The 10,203-nt window shown below is 45.2% G+C and overlaps 1 pseudogene; it reads right to left on the bottom strand.

Annotated features, from left to right (window-relative positions):
- Positions 1-6,495: 6,495 nt before the first annotated feature.
- Positions 6,496-6,842, bottom strand: LOC108543849 (60S ribosomal protein L31 pseudogene; annotated as a pseudogene).
- Between the last annotated feature and the right edge of the window lie 3,361 nt (positions 6,843-10,203).

Here is a 10,203-nt window from a genome sequence, read left to right as displayed (position 1 = left end):
GGCGTCCGACGGCGGCGCGGCCGGGACAAGCTTCGTCAGAAGCAGGCGGCGGAGATCAAGCTTCTAGAATGGGTCGTGTGCATGCGGACGTGCGTGGAGTGCGTGATGGACGTTTATGGGTCTGTGTGCGGGTCTGGTGTGCGCGTGCGTGTGTACGTAGTGCGTATATGTGGCTCGTAGTGTGCATCGTGTACAACGGTGTGTGCGGTGCATGTGCGTCTGTGTGCGTGTGTGTGGTGTGTGATGGGTGTGAGTGTGGGTGTGTGCATGCGTAGATGTGTAGGGAGTGCTTACACGTTAGTGTGTGCATGCTCATGTGTGTGCTGTGCGTGTGTCTGTTGATGTGCTTGTATATTAATCACTGCTGATAAACATATAATTTTGGACCAGGAGCGGTGGCTCACGCCTGTAATCCCAGCACTTTGGGAGGCCAAGGCAGGAGGATCGCTTGAGTCCTGGAGTTCCGGACCAGCCTGGGTAACATAGGGAGACTCTGTCTCTATTTATAAATAAAATAAAATGAAAATGAAAATTTTAAAACTATAATTTTGTGCAATCACTTTGCAAAATAATTTGGTATTACGCAGTACACTTAAAGATATACACATCCTCTCTTGAGAATGTATTACCCTGGAGAAACAGTTGCACCTATGCACAAGTAGACAAAATAATGCTCATAGCAGCAGTAATGTTTATAGCAGCAGTATGGCTCACTAAAAATTGGATACAAAAAGCAGATGTCCATACAGTTAAATGTAAAAATCAACTTTGACATATTCATGGTTTGGTTTGTTTTTGTAGAGACAGGGTCTCCCTATGTTACTCAAGCTGGTCTCAAACTACTCTGCCCAAGTGATCCTCCTGCCTCGGCCTCCCAAAGTTCTGGGATTACAGGTGTGAGCCGCCATGCCTGGCCCATCTTCATGTTTAATTAGATACAAAAGACCAGTGAAAATTATTTAATACAACTCACACAATTATGGTAGTCAATTTCAGAATATATTGGCAGGGAACAAATCACAAAATGGTACACTGCTACATGTTTCCATTATATAAAATTAAAAACAGGCAAGTTAATCAACATATTGTTTAGAGATGCATACATAATTGGTTGAACTGACATGAAGCATGAGAAAAAGATGCATAAACTTCATGTTAAGTGTTAGGGGAATGGGATGGGGGAGGAGCACAGGGCACTTTAAAGGTAAACAAAGTTTTGTTGTTGTTACTTTTGAGACAAGGTCTTGCTCTGTCACCCAAGCTGGAGTGCAGTAGCGTGATCATGGCTCAGTCCAGCCTTGGCCTCCCAAGCTGAACTGATCCTCCTGTCTCAGCCTCCTGAGTAGCTGGGACCACAGATGTGCACCACCGTGCCCAACTAATTTTCGTGTTTTTCATAGAAATGGGGTTTCTCCCAAATTGCCCAGGCTGGTCTCAAACTCCTGGGCACAAGTGATCCGCTCACTCCCACCTCCCAAAGTGCTGGGATTACAGGCATGAGCCACCACACCCAGCCATCTTTAACAAAAGTTTATCAGGTAAAGCCTGTAATGATCAACACAATGGCTCAGTTCCTTCACTGAATACCCTCTTATTTCCATGATTCTTGCCCTCTTTTGTTATCTTGCACCATTTGAATTATCTTCCTTGTTGTAATGGGTGTCACATTATCTGCAAGTGCAGGCAGTATTGAATTCCGTACATAACGATGGAACCAAACTGCCTAAGAAGATGTCCCTTACCAGGCTATGACTGAATGTAATTAAAGGAGCCCCACCACCAATGGCACCGTTATATGGCTTAGTGATTGAGACCGTAGGAGAATGTTAAAAAGCAACCTCAGATCTTTTATCCTAGCTGCCTTGTATGGGATTTCAAAAAATTTTTTGTTTTTGTTTTGAGATGGAGTCTCGCTCTGTCACCCAGGCTGGAGTGCAGTGGCGCGATCTCGGCTCACTGCAACCTCTGCCTCCCGGGTTCAAGGGATTCTCCTGCCTCAGCCTCCCGAGTAGCTGGGATTACAGGCGCATGCCACCACATGCCCGCTAATTTTTGTATTTTTAGTACAGAAGGTGTTTTGCCACATTGGTCAGGCTGGTCATGAACTCTTGGCCTCAAGTGATCCACCCACCTTGGCCTCCCAAACTGTTGGGATTACAGGTGTGAGCCCAAGTCCAGTAAAAAAAAAATAAAAAAATAAAAAAAGCTTTTTTAATACAGACAAGGTCTCACTGTGTTGCCCAGGCTGGTTTTGAGCTTCTGGCCTCAAGCAATCCTCCTTACTCAGTTTCCCAAAGTGCTGGGATTATAGGTGTGAGCTACCGTGTCCAGCTGGATTGTAAAATTCTTTTTTTTAAGAAAAAGATTACATGGTGCAGCCACTTTTAAACAACAATCTGGCAATTTCTCAAAAAGTTAAACATAGAGTTACCATTTGAAGCCAGGCATGGTGGCTTCCACCTGTAATCCCAACACTTTGGGAGGCTGAGGCAGGAGGATCGCTTGAGCCCAGGAGTTCAAGACCAGCCCGGCCAACATGATAAAATCCTGTCTCTACTAAAAAATAAAAATACAAAAATTAGCTGGGCATGGTGGTGGGCACCTGTAATCTTAGGTACTTGGGAAGCTGAGGCAGGAGAATCACTTGAACCTGGGAGGCAGAGGTTGCAGTGAGCTGAGACTGTGCCACTGCACACCAGCCTGGGCAACAGAGTGAGACTCCGTCTCAAAAAAAAAAAAAAACCAGCCTGGAAAACATAGCAAACCCCATCTCCAATAAACAAACAAACAAACAAGTTCTAAGAGATACAGCTTTATTTAAAAAAAAAAAAAAGTTACTGGCCACGTGTGGTGGCTCATGCCTGTAATCCCAGCATTTTGGGAGCCCAAGGTGGGTGGATCACTTGAGGTCACGAGTTTGAGGTCAGGAGTTTGAGACCAGCCTTGCCAACATAGTGAAACCCCGTCTCTACTAAAAATAAAAAAAATTAGCCGATGTGGTGGTGGGTGCCTGTAATCCCAGCAACTTGGGAGGCTGAGATGGGAGAGTGGCTTGAGCCCAGGAAGCAGAGGTTGCAGTGAGCCAAGATCACACCACTTTCAGCCTGGGTGACAGAGCCAGACCTTGTCGCAAAAAAAAAAAAAAAAAAAAGGTTACCACTTGACCTCACAATTCCACCCCTGGAGAGCCAAGAGAATTGCAAACAAAATTCCAAACAAAAGTTGTACGGGAGTGTTCATAGCAGCATCATAATACCCAAAAAGTGGAAGCAACTCAAATGTTCAACTGATTAATGGATAAACAAAATGTGGCAAATTCACACAGCAGAATGGTATTCAGCCATGAAAAGGAATGAAGAGATAATGCATACTACAGCATAGATGAATGTTGAACATATTATGCCAAGTGAAAGAAGACAGTCACAAAAGGCCCTGTATTGGATGACTGCATGTCTATGAATGTCCAGAATAGACACATCTATGGAACAGAAAGATTAGTGGTTGGGTTGCCTAGGGTGGGTGAGAGGCAATTGGGAAGTGGTGAAAATATTCAAAAATAGGCCGGGCGCCATGGCTCACGCCTATAATCCCACCACTTTGTGATTACACTCGAGGTCAGGAGTTTGACACCAGCTTGGCCAACATGGTAAAACTCCATCTGTATTAAAAATACAAAAATTAGCCGGGCATGGTGGTGCATGCCTGTAATCCCAGTTACTCAAGAGGCTGAGGCATGAGCATCGCTTGAACCCGGGAGCCAGAGGTTGCAGTAAGCCAAGTTCATGCCATTGCACTCCAGCCTCAGCGACAGAGCAAGACTCTGTTTCAAGAAAAAAAAAAATTGTGATGATGGTTGCCCAATTCTGTGATTAAACTAAAAACCACTGAAGTGTACACTTTTAATTGAGTTAATTTTATGTAGGTTAATTAGATCTAAACAAAACTTTTTTTTTTAAGGTTAAGGCTTTACAAAAGAAACAAAACCAAAACAAAAAAAGGGATAAAAATATGGGCTCTAATCGTGGAAATCTTTAGACAGTTAATTTTTTAATGGCATGAAAAAGAAGGAAATTGACAAAGAGCCAACAAAATCTTGAGATAATTTTCTAGGAATCTGGGGTTCCCACCGTGATGTCTCCTCAAACTCCTTAGCATATACAGTTCCGAGGCTTTGAGAAATTTCAGAAAATTCTTCCGATGAACCTACAGCACTGAATGCCAAAATACCCACATTTGTTTGTTTGTTCATTTTGAGACAGGGTCTTGTTCTCTTGCCCAGGCTGGAGTGCAGTGGCACAATCATAGCTCAGTGAAGCCTCAACCTCTCAGGTTCAAGCAATCCTCCTGTCTCAGCCTCCCAAGTAGCTAGAACTACAGATGCGTACCACCACTTCCAGCTAATGTCTTTATTTTATGCTTTGTAGAAACAGTCTCCATTGCCCAGGCTGGTCTCAAACTCCCAGGCTTAAGCAATCCTCCCACCTCAGCCTCCCAAAATGCTGGGATTACAGGTGTGAGCCATCACATCAGGCCCCCACTTTTAATATTAAGTCAGTAGTCCCTTGTCCCATACTTGCAAATTTTTCTTTAACATTGAGATGGTTTTGGCCGGGCGAGGTGGCTCAAGCCTGTAATCCCAGCACTTTGGGAGGCCGAGACGGGCGGATCACAAGGTCAGGAGATCGAGACCATCCTGGCTAACACAGTGAAACCCCGTCTCTACTAAAATACAAAACTAGCCGGGCGAGGTGGCGGGCGCCTGTAGTCCCAGCTACTCGGGAGGCTGAGGCGGGAGAATGGCGCAAACCCGGGAGGCGGAGCTTGCAGTGAGCTGAGATCCGGCCACTGCACTCCAGCCTGGGCGACAGAGCGACACTCTGCCTCAAAAAAAAAAAAAAAAAAAAAAATTGAGATGGTTTCAAAATTAAAAAATAAAGCAGAGCATGGTGGCTCATGCCTGTAATCTCAGCACTGAAGGAAGCTGAGGCCAGAGGTTCACTTGAGGTCAAGAGTTCAAGACCAGTCTGGCCAACATGGTGAAACCCTGTCTCTACTACAAATTAAAAAATGAGCCAGACATGGTGGCAGGTGCCTGTAATCCCAGCTACTCGGGAGGTTAAGGCAGGAGAATCGCTTGAACCCGGGAGGGGGAGGTTGCAGTGAGCCGAGATCGGGCCACTGCACTCCAGCATCGATGATAGAGTGAAACTCCATCTAAAATAATAATAATAATAATAATAATAATAAATTAAGTGACATTCCTTATCAAAAAAAAGAATCAAGGTGGTAATAGAGAAAGATCGACAAGAAGGACAGAATCTCTTGAGCCAGCTCCCAGTGGGGTTCCTGAGACCTTTCATAAACGTGTGTGGGAAATGGTCAAGATTGAGAAGGAACTCTTTCAAGTTTACCGTGACAGGAACACAGTGGAGAGTATTGCCTAGGCTTACTAATGAGCTCCTTAAGGGCAGCAGAATTGATTCAGGGCCATATGGGGATGCCACTGTGAAAGGGATCAAAGGTAAAGTCTGGTTCAAAGTTGGAATGTGTGATTTTAAAAAATGTATAATGTATATTGTGACAGTGTCTCCCTTACCTGAATGCTAATAAGGGTATGGATAATAACGTCTGAATGGAAATTTCTTTCCCTGCTGAGTAAAATGAAATAAGAAATGACATGTACATCTTTCCCCAGTTGGACATGCAAAAATGAGAGCCTTTACCATTACCCAAGCCAATTCACAAAGTACGTCTGAAGCCGTATCAGAGACCTGGGCCAGGCACAGTGGTTCACGCCTGTCATCCCAGTGCTTTGGGAGGCCGAGGCGGGAGGGTCACTTGAGGCCAGGAGTTCAAGATCAGCCTGGGTAACATGGCAAAACCCCATCTCTACAAAAAATACAAAATTAGCTAGGTGTGGTGGCGGGCGCCTATAATCCCAGCTACTTGAAGAGCTGAAATGAGGCTGGGCGCGGTGGCTCACACCTGTAATCCCAGCACTTTGGGAGGCCGAGGCAGGCAGATCACAAGGTCAGAAGTCCGAGACCAGCCTGACCAACATGGTGAAACCCCGTCTCTACTAAAATACAAAACTTAGCCAGGTGTGGTGGTGCACGCCTGTAATCCCAGCTACTCAGGAGGTTGAGGCAGCAGAATTGCTTGAACCTGGGAGATGGAGGTTGCAGTGAGCCGAGATTGTGCCACTGCACTCCAGCCGGGATGACAGAGGGAGACTCTGTCTCAAAAACAAAAAGAACTCAACGGGAGGACTGCTTGAGCCCAGGAAGGTCGAGACTGCAGTGAACCGTGACTGCACCACTGCACTCCAGCCTGAGTGACAGAGCAGGACCCTGTCTCTTAAAAAAAAAAAGAAAAAGAAAAGATACCTGAAGAGCAACAAGAAATTATTTTCCTAATTAAGGAAATTTTTTTTGGCAATTTTATAACTTTATATGATGTATTTGACAATCAGTGATTAGTTCTCATCCACATTGTCTATAGATTTTTCAAAGTAGTAGCAGGTACATAGGTAGCCAAAGTATAGAGCTTATTTGGTGAATCTTCAGCCCCATTCCGTTTTCTGGACAACCGCACACAGATACGGTATGGGATATTCCTTTGGCCCAGACAGCTTTGTTCAGCCTGGTATCAATGTGCACATCTGGAGTTCCCATCTCCTTCATGGCATATTTCAGAATTTCTTTGAGTGCCCGAGGAGCACGCTTCTTGAAGCCCACTTCATGGATGTGCTTGTGAGTGTTGATGGTGTATTCTTGGGTCACCACCTCAATGATGGAAGAATGGCCCTTTTTCTTCTCGCCACCCTTCTTTGCGGAAGCCATTCTGCCGGGTCTCGTTAACGAAATTTTTTTTTTTTTTGAGACGGAGTCTCACTCTGTCGCCCAGGCTGGAGTGCAGTGGCGCGATCTCCACTCACTACAAGCTCCGCCTCCCTGGTTCACGCCATTCTCCTGCCTCAGCCTCCCAAGTAGCTGGGACTACAGGTGCCCGCCACCACGCGTGGCTAATTTTGTATTTTAGTACAGATGGGGTTTCACCGTGTTAGCCAGGATGGTCTCGATCTCTTGACCTTGTGATCCGCCCGTCTCGGCCTCCCAAAGTGCTGGGATTACAGGCGTGAGCCACTGCGCCTGGCCTCATTAACGAAATATTAATGCAAGTATATTACGAATAGAATGTATATACAAATAGTATGCACAAACTCACTGTATGACACCCTGGTGTGGCCAGTGGGAGAGGCTGACAGATCATAGAGACTCAAGGTAGACTACAGGGGAGTCAACCAAACAGCATCCCCAAGTAGCCTCAGAAGCCCTATACAACTTACACAGCAAACTGAAAGTGACTGGTATTTCACAGCTGATCTGGCTAGTCAATTTTGCTCCATGTCAGTTGCTAGAGAGCCAATAATAATTTGCATTTATGTGCGATAGTCTACAATATACATGTACTGTATCTCTTGAAAGATATTTGAACTCTCGCATACTGTCACGAGCTGATAAGGTAAGACGTAGAGCTAATATAACTGGACGTTATTTTAGTATGCTATATTGATGATATGATTATCTGGGAGATTATGGGTTAAGATAAAAGCAATCATATTTATTTATTTATTTATTTAGAGATGGAGTCTCACTATGTTGCCCAGGCTGGTGTCAAACTCCTGGGCTCAAGCGATCTTCACACCTCAGCCTCCCAAAGTGCTGGGATTATAGGCGTGAGTCACCTCACTCAACCTAAAACAAACTTATTAAGCTCATAGTCAAATTAGGGATGGTTAATGAATTGCAAAAATCCAAGACCCACACAGACTGCAATTCGTGAGGAATTACATGGCTTTCAATGACCTATGACCTACCACATCCAGACAACTTGGAATACATTGTCACTCCCCACTCCTCAGAGTAAACAAGAAGCTAAATGCCTAGTGGGCCTATGTGGCTTTTGGAGACTCATATTCCTTACTCGGCCTCAGTATATAAAATCATCCAGAAAAGGGATCATCTTTGATTGGCTGGAACAATAACACACCTTCTTAGGTCTGCAGAAAACTATAGCCAAAAGTATTCTATTAGAATGTGATCCCACCACTAAAATAACATGAGAAGTGTTGGCCGCCCACACTCATGGCAGCTGATTCTCTAGCAAAAGCCTATAGCTGCCTGCTGGGCACAATGATTCATGCCTGTAATCCCAACAATTTGGGAGGCTGAGATGAGAGGATTGTTTGAGGCTAGGAGTTTGAGACAAGCTTGGGCAACAGAGCCAGACCCCATCTTTAAGAAAATAAGAAAATTAAGGAAATAAAAAAACTTAGCCAGGCATGGTGGCACATGTCTGTGGTCCTAGCTACTCAGGAGGCTGAGGCAGGAGGATCCCACTTGAGGCAACCAGGAGGTGGGAAATAAATAAACATTGGCCAGTTGCACTGGCTCACGCCTGTAATCCCAGCACTTTGGGAGGCTGAGGCTGGCAGATAACTTGAGGTCAGGAGTTCGAAACCAGCCTGGCCAACATGGTGAAACCCTGTCTCTACTAAAAATACAAAAACTTAGCCAGGTACGGTGGCATGAACCTGTAATCTCAGCTACTTGAGAGGCTGAGGCAAGAGAATCGCTTGAACTCAGGAGATGACGGTTGCAGTGAGCCGAGATCATGCCACTGCACTCCAACCTGGCTGACAGATTAGGTCTCAAATAAATGGATAAACAAACAAACATTGGCCAGGTGTTGTGGCTCATGCCTGTAATCTCAGCATTTTGGGAGGCTAAGGCGGGAAGATCACTTGAGGTCACGAGTTTGAGACCAGCCTGGCCAACATGGTAGAACCCCATCTCTAACAAAATACAGAAGTTAGGTGGGCATGGTGGCACACATCTGTAATCCCAGCTACTCAGAAGACCGAGGCATGAGAATTGCTTGAACCCAGGAAGCAGAGGCTGCAGTGAGCCAAGATCATACCACTGCACTCCAGCTGAGGCCACAGAGTGAGTTTACTCTGTCTCAAAAAAAAAAAGTAAAAAAATTTTTAAAAATTAAATATACTCAGGAACGAGTAGCCTCTCCTCCTAGGACTTACTCTAGAGATGTCCAGGGACCTGCTTGCTACTATTGCCATATGTACCCCTCTATTCAACCAATTGCCAGAGGATTCCATGCAACTGGTTGGCCCACAGATGACAGTTCCAGAATCATAGGCCATAGATCAACACGGAGAGCTGCTACCTGAGTCCAGGAGATTGGCAAACACAAGCTGACCCAGGGGCTATATTCAGCGCAGTAATTGATGAACTGGACACAGATAAAGGACGCATTGGTTGGCCGTAGACTGACTTTTGTCAATGGACTTGCAATGTGGCTTAAATGGGTTCTTACATTACTGGAGAATACAGTGTATCCCCGTGTGGACTACTGCTCTTGGGAAACCTCCAAGGGAATTTAAAAGGTAAGCGAGACCAGGTGCAGTGACTCATGCCTATAGTCCCAGCATTTGGAGAGGCCAAGGTGGGAGGATTGCTTGAGGCCAGGAGTTGGAGACAAGCCTGGGCAACATAGCAGGACCCCATCTCTACAAAATAAAAAAAAAAAAAATTAGCTAGGTACAATGGCACACGCCTGTGGTCCCAGCTACTTGGGGAGCTGAGGGAGGAGAATCGCTTGAGTCCAGGAGGTTGAGGCTGCAGTGAGCTATGATTGCACCACTGCACTCCAGCCTGGGAAACAGAACAAAACCCTGTCTCTGAAAATATATATAAAATAAATGAAATAAAAGGCAAATCAAAGCAGGGCATGTCAACGCTCACCAAAATAAGTCTCATGCCAGGGTCTGAAGGTGGCCAGAATTAACAAGCGAATACCTAGTTGGAGTGCAGTGGAGCGATCTTGGCTCACTGCAACCTCCGCCTCTTGGGTTCAAGTGATTCTCCTGGCTCAGCCTCCTGAATAGTTGGGACTGCAGGTGTGCACCACCACATCCCTCTAATTTTTGTATTTTAGTAGAGACAAGGTTTCATCATGTTGGCCAGGCTGGTCTCAAACTCCTTACCTCAAGTGACCCACACCTGCCTCGGCCTCCCAAAGTACTGGGATTACAGGCATAAGCCACTGCACCTGGCCCCTTAGTTCATTTTATTTATTTATTTATTTATTTATTTATTTATTTATTTATTTATTTATTTTTGA

Source organism: Rhinopithecus bieti, unplaced genomic scaffold (assembly GCF_001698545.2).
Source record: "Rhinopithecus bieti isolate Rb0 unplaced genomic scaffold, ASM169854v2 scaffold_24996, whole genome shotgun sequence".
NCBI lineage: Eukaryota > Metazoa > Chordata > Mammalia > Primates > Cercopithecidae > Rhinopithecus > Rhinopithecus bieti.
The sequence above is the reverse complement of the archived record's forward strand: the minus strand, read 5'-3'. Positions and strand labels throughout refer to the sequence as shown.